The following is an 18,596-nucleotide window of genomic DNA, read 5'->3' as shown; positions in this document are numbered from 1 at the left end:
CCAAATGGTCGCAGGCTGTGCCAAGAGAGAGATGGATCAAGGCGACAGGCCGTGGTATTCCCATGTCTCTGATCACAGAAGGTAGACTCTGCAGGGGAACCTGGGAAAATCCGGAGGTGGGAACGGTTTCTGATTTGCTCTCTGTGCAGAGCTTCGACTCGCCCACACTGCAAACCTCTGCGGTGCGTTTCCATTTAGATCAAAGGGCCCAACCCCAATTCCAAGCATGCAAACACACTGAAACATCTGCAGCAGAATCCATGATATTTCCCCTGAGGATTTTTCAAGTGGACATATTAAAACAAACTCCTTCATGCTGTCTGCCACACCCCTGACCACTGGAGCTCTGACCACTCCATGTCCACATCTGTGCTGGTTTGGAAAAAAGGAAAAATAACTAAGAAAAGCCTTCTTAATCGTGAGAAAATGAATACAAATATTTTTTAGTGCTGTGTCTTCTTAAATCATCTGAAATACAGTAGTTAATATACTGCAGCGCCATGACATATTTACAGCAATGGTAGAATGAGATAAGTCATTTATTCCAGTGAGCATTACAACACTTGTTTCTCATGCATATCAAGTAGCATTTTTTGACATACTTGAGGGATGATCTCCCTTATGCTGGCATGTGTCAAAATATGAACCAGATACTGAAACAGCATTCAAAACATATGCAATTATAATGCCCTTATGAAAGGTTTTAATTCACATACGTTAGGGAAAAGATCATTTAATCACTGAATATGAGATTAAATCATTTTAATGGACAGTATATCTCCTTCAATAGACTATTACCTCATCTGCTTGACAAGACAGAGGAGTCTGTCTCACTTGTAATTTCAATAGAAAAAGATCAAAACACAAGAGCAAAGCTTCAGCTCTTATTAATTTTGAGAATTTAAACAAATCTGTGCACTGAATACACTCTCCTAAGTCATTACAGATGCCATGCCCTTGTTTTGTTTTGTTTTGTTTTTGTTGTCTTTGATCAGATAGTTGTGAGCGACTGGCAGAGATGGTGCAACAGCCTGCTTGTCTTTTCAAAGCCCCACTTTGGCTTTCTTGGAGATAGTGTTGCTATGGAAATAGGCATCCTGGCTAGCACACAGGAGAGACTGCCTCTATAAGCAAAGTTACCTCATGCAAACATCTCAAAATGAGACTGAAAAGCTACCAAAGGCGATAGTGGTTTAAAAAGGGTCATATTTCATATCATCATGATGCTTTGCCGTCATTCACTAGCTTTCAGAGCTTTCAACTGCATCTCACAGTCTTCTTCAGCAAGTAGAGCTGACTCAGGTGTCATTTCATGACCTAAGTGAACAAGCCCTACGTTCACATAATAAAACATAGTTGTATATGGGAGGAAGCTCAAATTCCCTGTCTCTGATCAAGGATGATCTATGATCCATGATGTTGATCTATCTCTGGCCATTCACTGATGGTAACTGAAGCTAGTAAGAGTCTCAAGGTGTGAGCGAATTTTCACCTTGCTTCATTTGCGCATATTGACAGCAGGACAACTGGTGTTTATTCGCCCTAAACAGTCAAAATACCAACTGTATGTTAAGCTAGCTAGCAACAGACACACTGGCTGTGTCTGTGGGAGTGTTCCTGTGTGTTTGTGTTCATCTCAGCAGGTTCTTTCTGTTATTTCCCTCCAGTCTTTCTCCTTTTTCCTCTGCTCTCTGTATGTTTATGAAGCACATTCATAAAGCCCCAACACACAAACTTTTTTTTGCTCAAGTTGAAACATTTTCAACTCGCATGGACGCATATTTGTATAAATTCATAACACCCCGGGTGAATTCTCTCATACTTACGTCTTTGCATTGACTTTGTATGTAATCTCATCGTGCCTAAAATTTTCTTCACGTTTTGTCTGAAAACACAGTAACAGTAAGAGTCTGCAAGATATTTGTAAGACTCTTTGGTCGATTCAAAGCTTATAGCGCAACATGTACAGTACCAGTCAGAGGTTTAGACATACTTTATCATTCAAGGGAATGGGAGGGTGTGTCCAAACTTTTGACTGATACTGTATATGTACTAATTACATATAATTTGTCAATGAATTCACTATAAATTGTGTGTGAGGGTAGGAAATTGTGTAGGTTTTTGATTTACTGTAAGCTGAAAATCACAGGGTGACATCATGGAATGGTGACATCACAGATCCGTGCCACAGAGTGGTGACATCGCGAGGTAAAAGCTAAAGTAATGTGAGAACGTACGATGTATGAATGAGTGTGAAGGGACTGAAATAATATGGTTGTTACTGTTGGCAGAAGTCACACTAATGATCTGATTTACAGAATATTATGTTCATGGATTTCACATGTCGCTGAAATGCATGGAAGCAAGTCAAATTAAATAGTCCACAGCTACAGAGACACTTACTAAATGCCAGTTTTGACAGGGAGTGAGCCCCAGCTCGGTAATTTAAAAAGTGTGGGTTTATACTTTAGAGACTGCAGCTCCAGTCTGAGACTATACAACTGGTTGCCTGGCAACCGCACTGCGAGCTCCTGGAACTGAAGTCTCTTCAGCTGAACCTTCCTGCACAGTGTGTTTCGGAAAGAAGCCGTCCAAACAGTCAGACATTTCATTTAAACAACTCTGATGAATATGATAACAGGCTGGATTTTTTAAGGGTAATTAAGAACAGACACACACATTTAATTGTTTATATGATGCTTTTATCCAATGTTTTATAAGAATTCCAACAGAAGAATCAGCTTTAAATCATAGATCATCCATATTGCAAAACTGCAAGTAATGGGGATGTATCCCTAACAACACATTTATAAATATTATTGTGCTGATGCTGATGTTAATAAGGATCCGGATAGGAGAGAGAGAAGATATTTAAAAAACAGTTTGATTGTATGTGTTCAGATTGAACACAAAGCAAATTGCAGAAGCTTGACTCAACAGAAAGTCAATGGTAAGAAAAGAGTGGATGTGAATAGCATGGTGGTGTGCAAGATATGACCATGCAAGTTCAGTATGCATCAAATAGAGTGAAAAATGTGTGCTTGTTTTGAGACTTTATGACTCTACTTAAATGATTAGATAAATGAGACAAGGAGGAAAGGAGGGAAACCCAAACCAAAGCTTGGTATAATCTACTCTACTCTTTTTAAACTTACATGGCATGGTTCATGCACATCGTTTTGTACAAGGAACAATACATTTGTGACAGTTTTTAGCTAAAGATTGTTGTTTGTACCAATGGTTCAAATTAACAGATTGTTACTGGGTTAAGTTAATCCAATGTTGTATTGGTGCTATATTGACCCAAACTGGGTAAAATTTAAACCCAGTGATTTTAAGTGACTATCCACTTAGCTTGCTCAGTCAGAAATATTGTATAAATGAGAAAGCTACAACATTTTCCAACAATTTATTTGACTTTGTGCTAAGTAGCACTTTGTTTTTGTCTGTATCTATAATCTTAGAGGGAAAAGGGAATGTTTTCTCCCGCAAATATTTAATGCATGTCTGTGGAAGAGATGCTCTAATTGACACCCACCACCGCATCTAAAATGCAATACTAAAGCATCTAACAAACACAGAGATCATGTAGTTTTGATAAGAGACCCTGTGATAAAGAATTTACAACTTTAAGGGATCTGACACAGTATCCATGTAGCTGTTAGCCACTGAATCAGTATGAAAGGTACAGTGTTATATATGACAGTTATACATATTATTGTGGTCTAAAAAGAATCGTTTTTTAACTCAGGTGCAAGTTTCATTGTTTCTGTATTAGACATAAATATGTCCTTGAATGAATTGAAATGACTCCATGAGGCATGAGGAATAAATGTTTGATCCCAGTTCCATATCTGCTGAAAAGAAATACATCTGCAGTGCATTTATTTCTGCATCAAAGGAGCTTTTGTCAGCAACTGGTCACACAAAGCAGTCTATTTTAAGGTTTTTACTGTGACAGTTGACCCCAAATTAATTTGGTTCCTGTCTCTGACTTGCAATTTTCCTTTAATTTATCAAAGTAATTTTTCTTTTAATATGAGGCCATAGCTCAGAGATATGTGACATCAGTAGAGGTCATGTCCTTGGTATTTTTTCTGGGTATTTTTTTAATTTTTTAAAATATATATTTCTTAACATGTTAAATTAAAGGGATGAATTGCTAAAACTACTTAGTTGTATGGCAACAAAGGTTGCATCATCTCACCAGCAGAGCTGAACAACTGCGTGCACAACTTGTTGCATTATGTGACATACATGTAATGAGCTTTGCGCGTACAGTACAGTAATGTCATTCTGGATGATACAAATTCTCTTAGATAATATAAGAACTATCTAGAATAGCAATAAGAAGAGGGGGTGCTCCGGTTATATAGCCTACCTCTCAAAGCAACGCCATGAATGATAGGCCTGGCTATAGCCTTGCATAGACTGTAATCTACCTGACCTACACACTCAAAACAAGTAACTACGAGTTGCACCATGGGAACAGAAGCAGCAACAGCGTTCAAGATCTGAGATCACAAACTATTTAACCTATACGCTTCCAAAACATGACATGTCCAAACTTTTGTGCACAGAATCAATTAGGAGTTTCTGCTCTCACATTTTCAGTGGCAAAAACATTCACATGGGAAATAGGCTAAAACATTATAATAAAGTTGCACTGTACAATAGCAGCTTTGAATAAACAATTAGCCTACCTTGCTGTAGTCACACTGTCTGTTATCACTGTCAGAAGAGCAAGTTAGTTTTAATGAATAAAGCCCTTGATGGTTACCTTTAGATATATTAAGTATTTTACCAATTTGAATAAGAGGAGAGAAGTGGGATCATGGAGGAAGAAGGCAATGGCAAAAAAAGTGATGGACAGCATTGCTAAATCATAGAGATAAAAAGAAAAAAATGGCTGTGGGAGGAAGACTAAGATGAAGTTCCTCCATCTGTGTTGGTGGCTGGAGTCGCACTGGGAAAGCACCTGTGTGAGACAGAGCTCATTATAGACCCGTTACAAGGCCATTTCCACAGAGGGAAGACTACAAGTGGCCAATTAGATAATTAGAGCATCCTTTTTCTCCATGTCTCCCCCTCTACTTCTTCTTCCCCATCTCTTGCTCAGAACAGAAATCTTGAGCTTGCGCATGTAAAAACTGTAACTGTCTCTGCTGTAAGCCCAGCTGGATGCACAAGGAAAAGCATAAGGGTTAAGAGCAGGAGAAGGAGTATGTAATTTGTCTTTGTCAGCACACCACAGGACTTGTTTACTCTCTTAACCCAAGTCATTACTACTGCAGACTGTGGAGAATAATTATGGCTAGATGCAGCTGGATTGCAGCTTGCACTCAAAACTGGCCATTTCTGGAACTAAATTACACTTTTCTCTTAATTTCAAGCATAGGTTCTTTCTTATTTATTTTAGTTTTTGTTATCTATAAGTACTAAGTCTTTTGCTTATGTTACTGTATGTTTACAGTATGTTTAGAATCAGTGGAGGATAGAGAAGCGTGTGGTTCTCATAGCTCAGCTGAGATTTAGGGTGTGGTCGTTGGACAGCATTTGACTTACGCACTGGCACTTTACATCCCATTTTCCAATAAAAGTTGGTGTTCATTTCCTCTCGATATGAAGATAGTAGTTTCTATCATCCAGCAGTATATCATCTATATCCAAAATGGGGATGCAGTGAGCCCTAGACAGGAAGCCATCTAGCGGGCTGAAACATATAGATAGATACCATAATGACAGTAGACCAGAAAATCTTCATTTTTTCTAAGAATTATAATAATATAGTATTTTTTCTTCATGATGGTTGTATTATTGTATCCTTTGTATTAATTCTTAAATGTTGAATTCATAATTTATAAATTACAGTAGTATATCATTCAAGGATGTCATTATATACTCTATTGTTGTTTTGCATGATTTAGGCTAAGTCTTCATGCACTTTATTCAGAGCATACAAGATATAAATAAGGGTGACAGTACTTACCTGTGTGTGTATGTGGGTGTGATATCGCTTCCCTCACATTCTGCCTTTATTCCTCTATTGCTGACCTTCTGCTATAGTTCTTTTATTCTCTGTCACTTCCACTTTCCCACGCTGTCAAAATCCCTACAATTTACAATTACGAAGTCACCATACCTGACAAATGATCATTCTGCCCACGTTCTTCAAGCCAATCAGTCCTTGGATGCTGTTCTTTAAATATCATTTCAATTCTGTAATTCTGTCCTAATTATCTCTGACAAAAGGCAGGACAATGGGACATTAGACACCCTGGAACAAGCTGAATGACAACAGTTATTTCAAGTTTGACCACCTGTAGTCTATTGCATTTGTTGCAAAAGCAAACTGGATTAAAGTAGTGATGAAAACAACCCTGTCTCCTAGAAATTACATTTAGCCCGCTGATTTGTTTTCCCAATTATGTTTTGCACCTAAAACATAATTACTGCCTGGTTTATGTTCACTAATAATGTTCCTTAGGAAGCACCACATTTATGTACCACTCACAAGTTGTACGGAGGAGGATGGTGTAAAGGATGGGTGTTTTCAATATTAAACCACATTTTTTCCCAAATCTTAACCAAGAATCATTTATTAAATAATAGCCTACTTCAGTTGCCATGAGCGGATATCATAGGAAAAGTGAATGAAATATGTTGTCAGTTAACTGATACATGTTTACTGATACATTCACTTTAAACATTTTGTGATGTTTCCTCATTATGTTAATAGAAAAAGTCATCTGGGTAGCATTACGTTTCCTTTAAAACATGTTTGCTGTTGCACATTAGTAGTATATAAACCTATTTTCTAGACAGGGTTAAATAACAAATAAAAAAAATTCAACACACTATGGTGCAACATTAATGACACTTTTGACCAAGAATGATTTTTAGATAAAGCACACATTGAATCTGACATCCAAATTTAATAACTCATACTGTCAAAGCAACAGACCAATTAAAAACTCACACTGACACTGAGCACACTATCATCTGTGTCTGTTATGTGAGGAGGTGTATCAAAGAATAATAGAGGATGAGCCTTGTTTTCCTTTGTCTTCTCTTCTCTCCACTTCTAGGCTCTGTGACACTTAGTGATAAATAATAGAACTCAAACGCAGCCTCAGGCAGCTGAGTACACAGCAGCTCCCCAAAAAATCAAGGCCTCAGATCAAAGGATTAGCTGTGGAAATCTATGCACTGGGCAAAGTAATGACTGTGTGTGTGTGCTGTTTGTGTCTATGTGTGGGTGTGTGATTATTTCTGAACTGTACAGGGAGAGAGAAAGGGATGGTTGTAAGGAGAATCACAATGGCAAATGGTAGGTAGGTGTGCCTGTCACACTTTACCAAAGTCAAGATTGATTTCATTGTGATGTCACTGTCAGCCTGTAATCATATTTCAACTTAATGAGACACACACTGATAATATTCATACGTCACTGTCACTATAGGTCTGGCAGGGTGGAATGTGTGAGTGTACGTTACCACTTTTTTAAAAATATAAATATTAGTGAATATAAGAATGTATGTATATTTGCAACATTGCTTCACAAAAATACAGTACATGTGTGAATGCTAATTAACTGTATACAGTTAACAATATTTCGAAATCTAATTTCTCAAAACTGAGTGCATTTTGTGGGAATGTTATGAGAAGTATGCAGCTTTTAAGTGACTCATGTAATCACTGAATGTGGCCCACATCCAGTTCATCCATCTGATGTTGCATCTGTCACTGTTTGTCCTCCTCCGCTCAAAAATGTGTAACAGCAAGTAAACAACAAGCAAAAAGAGCAACGAATAAACATTTACTGTTTAAGTGTTTCATGCCATGATGTATATGTCAACATTGTATTTAAAAAAATATATAACTGAATAGAAAATAAGTCTATTTGCCCCATTTTCACCTTGAGCTGGGTTGACTTCCCCTTATTTACTTAACTACAAGATTAAGAATATGTTTTAAGAAAAGACCACAGGCTGAAAAGAGAAACTACAGGAGTGACAGTTTGCCTTCAACCCCTGACTCTCCTACCACCCTCCACTTTATCAGAATAATGCAGATTTAGGTTCCCACTTCAGTGGAAGATGTGTTTTTCTAACAGGTTTCAAGCCATCGAGTTGGGTTTGCTGAGATACAGGCTGCTCTAAGTCACCCTTGTGCTAAACAGACAAATAGGATGGTATGAAAAAACGTATGAGGATATCATCAAATAAGGGGTTTTTCAGCTGGTGAATCATGTTGACTGACAGCTGAAAGTCTGCGGTAAGCCTCTTGAACTTGAGCAAAAGCCAATGAAAGGTGTTTTCTAAACATTTCAGCTTGGTAGCCACCTGTAAATATGTCCTCTGAGTAACCGGCTTGAACCTGCAAGCTTTAACAACAACATTTTCATCTGAAGAGGCCCATGTGGTGTGTGGCTATAGATCAGTGTCATTATCAATTATGAATTATCCAGAGCCGAGGGTTAAAACATATTTGTCATATCAGGGGCGTCTGTGCTGATGGCAGGTTCAGGCTGGATAATGAAGCAGATCAAAATGCTAATTCAGACTGAATTTCAGCCAAACTGAAAGTGGAGTTGGAGTTGAGAGAAAGTGCCTGGAAATATGCACTTAATTCCTCTGTAACATTCCTTCTGTAGTATGTGCTTCAAAAGAAACCTTTCAAAGAGTTTGTGGGTATCACAAACTCCACAAAATGATCAGAGTGCCACGAATCGCTGTTAACAGTGGAAAACTTTAGATATGCACAAATGATCAAATCGATATCAAGTGCAATGTCAGTCTCTCTTTTTTTTATTAGAGCTTGTTCAATTGACTGTCAAGCAGGAACAGTTCAAATCTTCAAATGTAGTTTCTAGTTTTCTACAAATTGTTCCAAACCATTGGTCTAAGCTCCTGCAAGTGTTTTCTTTTTTCCGAACTTATGAGACATTTTAAAAATCTCAATGAGTAAACTGATGCCAAAGCACTCCTGTTCTTCCGTTGTTTAGGTTTAAAGCTGGAGAGCAGGACTTTTGTCTCCCCCTTCTGGCAGTAAGAGTAATCACAAAAACACTGTTGACACGTGCTTACGTCATAGGCTCCGCCATAGCCTACTCCATCACTACTGTTGCAGCTGTAAAACTGTGGTAGATAAACTGTTTTGAGCATCACATAACCCCCACGAAATGACTCGTTTCACAATCATAATTTGATTCATTTGGTCCGATAACATTTGAAGAGTCTAGAAGAGCTGCACAATTAAATTATTTTATCCCAATTCAAATAGCAGAGGGCTAACTGGAAGTTAGCTGCTTGGCCAGCAGAAGTCTCTAGTGCACATGCTCAGATAGTACGCATTCATCCAGCCAGTATGTCGCCACAGACACCAGATTAAAACTCTGTATACTGTGAAATACAGAGATTTACCTGACAGTGGTAGGCTTAATCAGCATTGTGTGAACTCATTTGGCGAGGGCTTGAGCGTAACAGACATTCATTTATATTTAAAAGTTCCGCACTGCAGATTTAAATATGTTCCTGCTATTGCTAATAGAGATTTATGCGGATGACTGAGCCCTGCAAATAAATTAGCTCAAATACTGATTAATACAGTAAACAAAGTTTGTGATGGAGAATCATTGATCAGCCCACAAAAAAATATTACCTTCTTAAAGCACGAAGCATGAAGGTGTATATACTGTATTTTGCTATCCCGAAGCCCTGCCTGCATAGTTTACTAAAAATACACTAAAGATAGTTGTTAGACTCACTGATACTATGTTTAACATGTCTTCCCAAGAAAAGTGACAGTACAGGTCGAAAATTCAGTTGCCAAATATGACCTATAGTTATGTTTGAGTGACATACGCCATCTAGCAGCCGTAGTAATAATGACCCAGAGAAGTGACGCAGTTCAGATGATGTCAAAAAAGTGGCAAAAAGTAGTCTAAGCCGCAGGAGACAGCTGTTCGTCGCCAGTGTCACGTTTTCAGACGCGACCAGCAGACAGTTTTTTATAAACCGTAACTACAATTGTCATGGTGTTTACCATTGCCATGATGACGAAGGTTGCCTAACTTTAAGGAAGTAACTCTAACCCACCAGTGCTAATTTTAACCCAACCACTCCCTAACCCTAACCAAGTGGTTTTTGTGCCTAAACCTAACCAGACCTCAACCACAGCGTTGTCAAACCATAAAATATCTTTATTTTTTAACAGTGATTTGTAACAGTTTAGCAATTACTGCCAATAGAGGCGGCGTATTAGAAAATGTACTTATATGGTCATTTACGGATGTGTTGACTATGTTTGCAGTACAATTTGAACATATTTAGTAATGAAACACAATGAAATATGTGTGTTGGTTTCATTACATGCTACCTGTTGATTTGCCTCATGTACCGCTCAGGACAATCATTTTTGAGCCAAAATTTCAAATAGACAGAGATGATGTAAAACTGTCATAACTGTGTTACTGAAGTCCCCCAGAAAATCTCTAAAGCCTCACAGGAACTGTTGTCAATCATTCAGTGTCATTTGGCAGGGGCTGGTTTGTTTGGAATTAATAAACAGGGAGCTCTGCCAAATTATCTCTGACAAGATGTAATCATGAATGGCATTTTCCCCCAAATCAAGAGGGACGCATGTTCAGAATTTTTGCTCACAAGAAAAAAGACATTATGCATCAACTCCCACTCCCCAATCTTCAACAAGTTTCTTTTTTAGACATCTCTGCTGATTGAAAAAAAAGTGAAATTTATAGTTTTAATCACTGCACAAGGGTAATCTAATCTCTGGCTACATTACACACACATACTTCACTGTTTATACAGTTCACATAATTAAAATCATTTAAATTGCCAAATGTAATAAATGTACAGGAATTTAATTTGGCAACAATGGTCCATGAAAATACTAAATGAAAAGGGAACCACTTTTTCTTGGTAGAGTGCACTCACAATGAAGACAAACATTTGAGCGTGGAAGTTCATTCTTGACCTTTGGGAACAAAATAAATTCGGGGGAGCACAGCAGGCATTGTTGGGGAATTACTCATTACATATTACTCATTGAAAATGTAATTACATTATTTTACTAATTACTCAGAAGCAAAAGTAATTAGTTACATTACCTGTTACTCTGTAACTCAGACCAGCTCTGATGCTGAAGCTCCGAAGCCTCAACACCCACACATGTAGAAAAAGAAAACAAGACATTTTCGTACAGTGAACCTACAGTTTAAAGGGATTTACTGTGTCTGTATACAACAGTCCTAACAATGAAGCTGCACAAACACACACCCTCGAACTCTGAACAAAACCAGGGGATGTCTGAATGTAGGCTTTTCAGTATAGCTAACAACACAACACCAAGACAACCTGTAACCAGTAACGGCGCATTACTGGACCTAGTATATGTAATGTAGTTACTGAATACCCAATTCTAAGCCCTTACACTACTCATTACTGTAAGAAGTAATCACGTTACTGTTACTCCCCATCACTGGTGGCAAGGACCATGGGTAAAAGACTGAATAAAATACTGAAAGCAGACTGAAAACAGACATTAAATGTCCGTGAACACCAGACCAAAATCAAAACCAGAGAAAAATGAATGCCAAATATCTCCTTACTGGTGAAGTAAATGACTGCCTTCAGAAAAATGCAGCCATATGTATGTATGTCTGTGCCATCCTGGTATCATGATGGATTTTTTTTTTTTTTCCACAAAAATGATTACATTACCTTCAGTGATGAAGATAATTTAGAGTATGGCAATCAAGTTCTTTCCATGCTTGATCTCCAGTAATTACAATGCTGTGATCTCCCTTATCTGGAACTTTGTTTCTTTGTAGGTCAGAGGTCAAGGTCACCTACAGAACAGGACCCTTGGCCATGTCTTGCTTAAGGACACTTCAGCAGTTGTTGAGGTTTAAACCCTCATCCTAGACTGGACTGAGCACATTGTATTGAGACAAGCTCTCTGCGATAGCATGTCCATTACGGCAAGTGCCATCATTTACATCTAATTAAATGTGCCATTATCAAATTAGTCTAACAGTAGGCTATGCACTATATGGGGGTAATAGAGATTACAGTAATGATGTCAACTGACAATTAAGTTTTTCCTCTGACAGCAGCGTTCGCATGAGTTGTTAGAGCTGGATGTCTTAATTTAAACTAATGCAGTTATTTTAATGTTACACCAGTCCTCCCAGTGACAAGTGCAGCCTGGTGAGAGTGGTGGGGAAGAAACGTGTGGTTTTGTCCAAATCCTCCACAGAGGGAACATCACTGATAAGGAAGGGAGCACTGCCACCTAGAGGAGAAATCTGTTTATACTTAACTGGCTTTTTTCCTTGCAGCCATTTTGTTCTGAATGAATACATCAGTAGGGAGAGACTAAATGCCCTTGTCGGGCATGCATACCCAGTAGGCCTTCTGTGAAGACCCGCCCCTACTCTGCCTCTGATTGGTTCTGACCCTGATATTTTTACCCTAACCCTCACTATCTCACTCCCCATACCTATACCAGTCGGCCCTTCAGGTATCTTTGTCAGACCGCAAGGCATACTGGGTATGCATGCCAAACAAGGGCATTTAGTGTCTCCACTAACATGTCAAAACCCCTCATTTGGCTTTCGTGCTTCTCCATTGACAGAGCTTGCAGGTGTCTGTGTATTTGCTGTTTTAGCTGTTTTGACATGATTTCACCCTTTAGACTACCTCTTGCATGTCTACAAGTGTTTCTGTGGTGGGTTGTTTTGTTGCAGTGAATGACTACACACGAAATGAAACAGTGTTAGCTGTTTCCTGTTTTCCCAGTAATTCCATGGTTGACTCAGAACATGAAATCACAGGCTTCACCCGCCCTATTCAGCTGACCTCTCTCTCCCAGTATAGGCCTCCATGTCTGAAAGGTGCTGTGTGTTAGTTGAGCGCTGGGATGTGGTTTGATGTGGTGAACTGGGCTGTGACCGTGTGAGGAAACAGCTCACTGCAAAAATGTTCAATCAAAGTCATTTTTTCTTACATTTAGGCTCAAAACCCTAAGGTTTCCTGATATTTTAGTGTAGTTTGATGATTTGTCTAGATTCTGCAGCAGTTTACATCAGAAACTGGTCAAATTATTTGTTGTATCTGGTAATTTTTAAAGCTTTGTAGAGCAAACAAAAACTGATAGCAAAATTAGATTACAAGACAAATGGGCATTTTATACAGTGAGTAGTGTAATTCACCTCCATGAAACAGAGCTGTTCAGGATGTTTCCAGCCGAGGGGGCCAAACAAGAGGGACTTTCTTACGGGGTATCAAGGGACTGTGAGTGTGTGAGTGTGAGTTCAGGATGGAGAGGTGGAGTAGAAGCTGTTTTTTCCTTGCCTGATGTGTGCTACTATTCACAACGCTTGGCCAGTGAAAATAGTGATGAAACAATAATAAAATCCTTCGGGCAAGATGAAACAACGAGCACTTTATATATGAAGTGCAATCAATACACCCTGTTGATTAGGGGAGAGTGGGAGGGTGAGGGGAGGTCCATGGAAAAAAATACTCACAACTTTGTAGTGGGGGGGGGGTATATAGTAGAGGATATAAATATTTCAAAGATAACAGGATATGATGTGATAGGAACAACATTAGAGATTAGCCTTAAATTCCCAGATTTCTAATATTATTGGCATTGTAGAGAGTATATCCCTGAGGTAATAATATATATGACAGAAGAGTTGGATATGAACCAGTAAGAAAAGATAGAGGTTATACTTAAAGCTTTTTATTCAGAAACCATATAATCTTGCCACATTATATGTGCTATAGAATATTCACATTCAGAGGGTTGCAAATGAGACACTTTAAAAATAGCATTATTAGCAGTCATCAGTTTCTGCCAAGCTGGTAGAGACAGACATTGAAATGTGACCCTGGCGCTGCAAGTACTTTTGAAATCCCAGTTGCATAGCAACACATCTCCATCTGCAGCTTAAGCTTCTCTCCACCAAAGAAACAACTGCCATTTTTGTTTCACAGGCAGTTTTATGCAATGAAACTTTTCCAGACAAAAACATAAACACCATTCTGTTTGAAGAGTGTGGGCCTATTTATCTACATTCTTAAAAAATATCGTCTCACTCTAATACATGTTTACACTGTAGCTACTTTTCAATACAGTGGATATTACAAGACATCATTTGCATCTGCATCAACAGATACAAACTATGTGACACAGAATCACATCATTAACTTCATATTCCTTATAATGTTAAACTAACTAACTAATTATGTTCCGCATGTCACCAGTCAGGTCATTGCTATATGCTCCACTTCCCAGCAGTCTCTTGATTGTAACTTAATGAATGAAATTTTCACTTCAGACCTCATGAAGAATTCATCAAACAGCCACCTAGACAGACAGAACTGCAGTTTATTAACTATCTGTGTTTATTTTTATATCTTGAACACATCTCACACATACATAGACAAACAGCCAATGAATTCAAACACTCACATGCAGAGATTCCATCTTCATACATGTTTGTGAGAAAGTACATACAATATGTGTATACACACTACATAAAAAGAGTGTACTTGCAGCTGCAAACCCACTCCAATTCCCAAATTTTATTTAACAATTAGGAGACTCATTAGAAGAATTGGGGGGAGACCATTAGGCAAATTAGAAGATTTTTGCAAGTCTCAAAACAATTTGCTTCATCCATTAAGAGTCTCATATTAGTTTAATGAAATGTGCAGATTATGTGCAGCTTGTAGCCTTATACCAATGCTTATAGGCTCCTCTATGACACACATATAACATACAGCAGATACAGGCCCAAATGTCTTTAATATGTAATAAGTGAGATTTTAGTAGACAAACATATCATAGTATTGATACGGTCAGGGTATGTTATGCAGAAATTAAAGTTTTTCTTAGTTCTCCTTTAACAGAAGTCCAAAGTTAAGAGTTATTTATTATCAGAAAACCACCAGTTCATCTGGACACCCTGAAACAAAGCACTGAGTTCCCATCTGGTCTGATTATTCACATATGTCAAGTTTATGTTTTTTGGAAACAAACATCTTTTCCTATCGGCAGAAAGGACTTCAAGAGCTCCCTGGCAAGCAGTAACAGAGTCATTGCTATGAATGTGTGAATGATTATTGGATGTGGTTTTATGCAAATATTCAGACTCTTACATTAACACAAGCAAAAATATGAGCCTGATGAATGAAACATTGTTACTTACTTAGACAAATAAATGTATTTGTATGAAAATTATAGACAGCATCTACCTAACCTGGGCTTTTTGTTTTTTGAAAGTCAAAACATGACCAAAAACTCAACAGTAGTCATTTATTTGACTTTAACGCAAACTTACACATGTTTCTGTATGATATTATCTGAAACTCTGTGCTGTTCACAGAATATCATGCAAATTGCCTTGAAAATAAGTTGGCAGTGGACATCAGAGGATTTGTTCAACGCCTGGTAAGATGCAGAAACTACTCTCTGAATCTGAAAGTGTTTTATGAGCAAATTTCCATTACCTCAGTACCCATAAAATAGATTATAGTAGTATAAATACAAACATGAATAACGCAAATGCAGATTATATAAACATATGTGACTCACAATTCCAACACAGACATAATTAGCTGCTAAAATGTATGGACTCCAGCATTTACATAATATAGCAGCAGTGTCAATAACAGCCCAGCTCACAACAAACCTACGGAAATGATAATTATACCAGGTGTAGCATTGTGCACTCAGCAGTCAACACATAGAAATGCACACACACTCACATGCACACCACTATTTGTACACGCATAAGGTAAAGTTGTCCAAATCCGCATTCTGAGGATCCACTTTGGCTCCTTTTTGTGTGCCACACCTGAGAGCCGGATGCATTTATCTTGACACACCTTGACACTTTTCCACCCAGTGCTCATCAGTTTGCTCGCCACGCCTGGATGATCATCTGGATCCTGGAATACTGTACTTCTGTAGCTGCACTTCTTATATTTTAGCTGTCAAAATGCAGGCCCTGTGCTGCTCGCTCCATTGAGTCTGTGGTTGAGTTCAGTCTAAGAGGTTTCACTGAGCAAAAATCCCTTTAAGGATGTTTAAGACCCTAAAGTATGCCCTTTCTTGTGCTTAGTCAAAGCAGATGTAACTGTCTTGATCTTGCATTTTGGTGGTCACTGTTGTGAGGGCACATCAACAACTAAAAGTTTCATAGTTCAAACTAGTACATAAAGCAAAGCAGGGAAAACAGCGGTGCACTGTTTGTGCAAAGGGAGATTGAAGGACATACAATAGGCGGTAGAGTAAAAATATCACAGGACAAATTAGCATTTGAGCACTGTTTACGCTTGGAAAACATGGCAAACAGTGTGTTTAAAGTTGTAGATTGGCTATGGTGAGCTCAGTGCACTGAACCAGTTTGCCATGAAGTTGTAGTAAATGAATAGAATAAAATGCAATGGATTGAATAAATAAGAAACCATGCAGTTTATGAACAGTCATCAGTCTGTCCTTAGCTGCTAATACAACTTAACTTGAATACAGAAGAAACATAACCAGCGTTGGGCTAAACAAACAAATTAGATGTTCATGTAGTTAGTTAGATCGCAGCATTGTCATGTAACCTTAATATTTATCCCAAAGTTTAATGTTTGATCATCCACCGTTCTATCTCTGGATGCAGCCACTGCTAGTTCTATAAAAAGTGACTTGAATATGAGCATGGAATGTTTGGATCGACTGACTATTGGGGTCAAATTTCAAAAAGAACATGCTATCGCAAAGAAAATTTTGCTATAACTAAACTTTGTGTTGAAGTGTTGAATATTCAGTAAAGTAACAATCCCACACTGTAATGACTTATGTGATTTATCACAGTATGACTGTCTGAAAAGTAGATGACTCACATACTCTGTTAACAAAATCCTGCTAATGATGCTTTGATTTTTATTTTAAGGTGCACTGAAAAAGAACTGTTCAAACTGAATCTGAAGCATTACAGCATCATCAGAAGACATGGCATGGACTTGTCGGCCTTTAATCTTCAATATATCTTATTCTGTAAGAGATTGGGGGAGCAGAACTCTGCAGACGCACAGGGGAAATGTTTGCTTTCATCCCGTGACACTGTAGGTCCTGAGGCAGGAGGGCGCAATCCAGTTTTAAGCAACTTGGATTGAGTTACATTTTAATACCTTGGGTGAGACCCAGCTTCAAGTGCTCCACTTCGCTTGGAGCCAATGTGAGAGAGCAGCTTCAGATTTTAATACACATTATTGCTGAGTGCTGCCTTTTTAGAAGGAGGGCATGGCTGTACACTTGGCTGGAGAACATGGAGTCTATCTATTTTTATCTGGGCCCACAGAAGGGTTTGGATGGTATAACTGTAGAGCAAACAAGTTGTGGCAATTATGCAACCAAGCCATGCAGAAAATCTTTTGACATAATGCAAATTATAATTCCTTTGAATTTTTTTCAGCCAGATGGGATCCCATAATGAACATGGTGGAGGTATGGAGGGTAGTATGACTCAGTGATAAGGCTTATATCTGGCAGTTAAATTCAACCTGGGATGATGGTATAACAGATGAATTTGGGGAAACATGTCAAAAACATTTTCAAGGAACCTGAGTGCATCATGTTGCACTAGACAAATTGTGATTCGATACTTACTTTATCTTTACTCTTATCTTTTAATTTCAACTCATTCCAACATTTCCACAAATTGGGCATAGCTGGAATAACAAAATATGCAGAAAAGGTTAAAAAAGAAGATCTATCTTCCTATCTATCTACCAATCTACCTATCTATCTATCTATCTATCTATCTATCTATCTTGCACAGTTATATTACAGGTTACATCACATACAGGTCGTTGTGAGAGCTGCAGACCCAACAATGGTACTCTAGCCCCCTCAAGTGGGAGGTAAAAGAAATTACTCACACCCATAGGTATGCTACGGATAATTGGCACAAAAGGACATTATGGGAGGATGGTTTCTTGAACAGTTTTCATTAAATAATGTTGATTGATTAATAGACCTTAAATAAGTGAGAAGCTATAACTTTGTTTAAATCATTATATGGGCCTCGAGAATAAACAATTTGGCATTTGATCACACTTGTACAGTACATAATATGAGAAAGTTAGTCTCCCGAGAATTGCAATGTGTCCTGTAAATGAGCCATTCAGGATAAAGACTTTGTATTCATTATTATCACATCACATAGCAATTGCTGGAAACTTGATTATTTGATACTTTGCATTCAACACAATCAACACTTACCTATTAATCATTCAGACATGTGTACAGTAAATATATAATGATATCCAAGAAAAAACTGTAGGTCCAACTGATCATATGTAAAGACTCTTCTGGCACACAATAAATAAATAGATGAAAAAACAAAACAAAAAACAAACAAAACAAACAAAAAAAATCACATTGAGTCAGACTGCTAGAGCTCTGGAGGATATTGTTTTAAGTGAATACTCAAAAAGATGTAAAAAAGAGTTGAGAACAGCTGGTAAAACCCAGTTTTACGTGTTATATTAGATTGTAGACTGTCC

The sequence above is a fragment of the Thunnus albacares genome, chromosome 10 (assembly GCF_914725855.1).
Source record: "Thunnus albacares chromosome 10, fThuAlb1.1, whole genome shotgun sequence".
Taxonomy (NCBI): Eukaryota; Metazoa; Chordata; class Actinopteri; order Scombriformes; family Scombridae; genus Thunnus; species Thunnus albacares.
The sequence above is the reverse complement of the archived record's forward strand: the minus strand, read 5'-3'. Positions refer to the sequence as shown.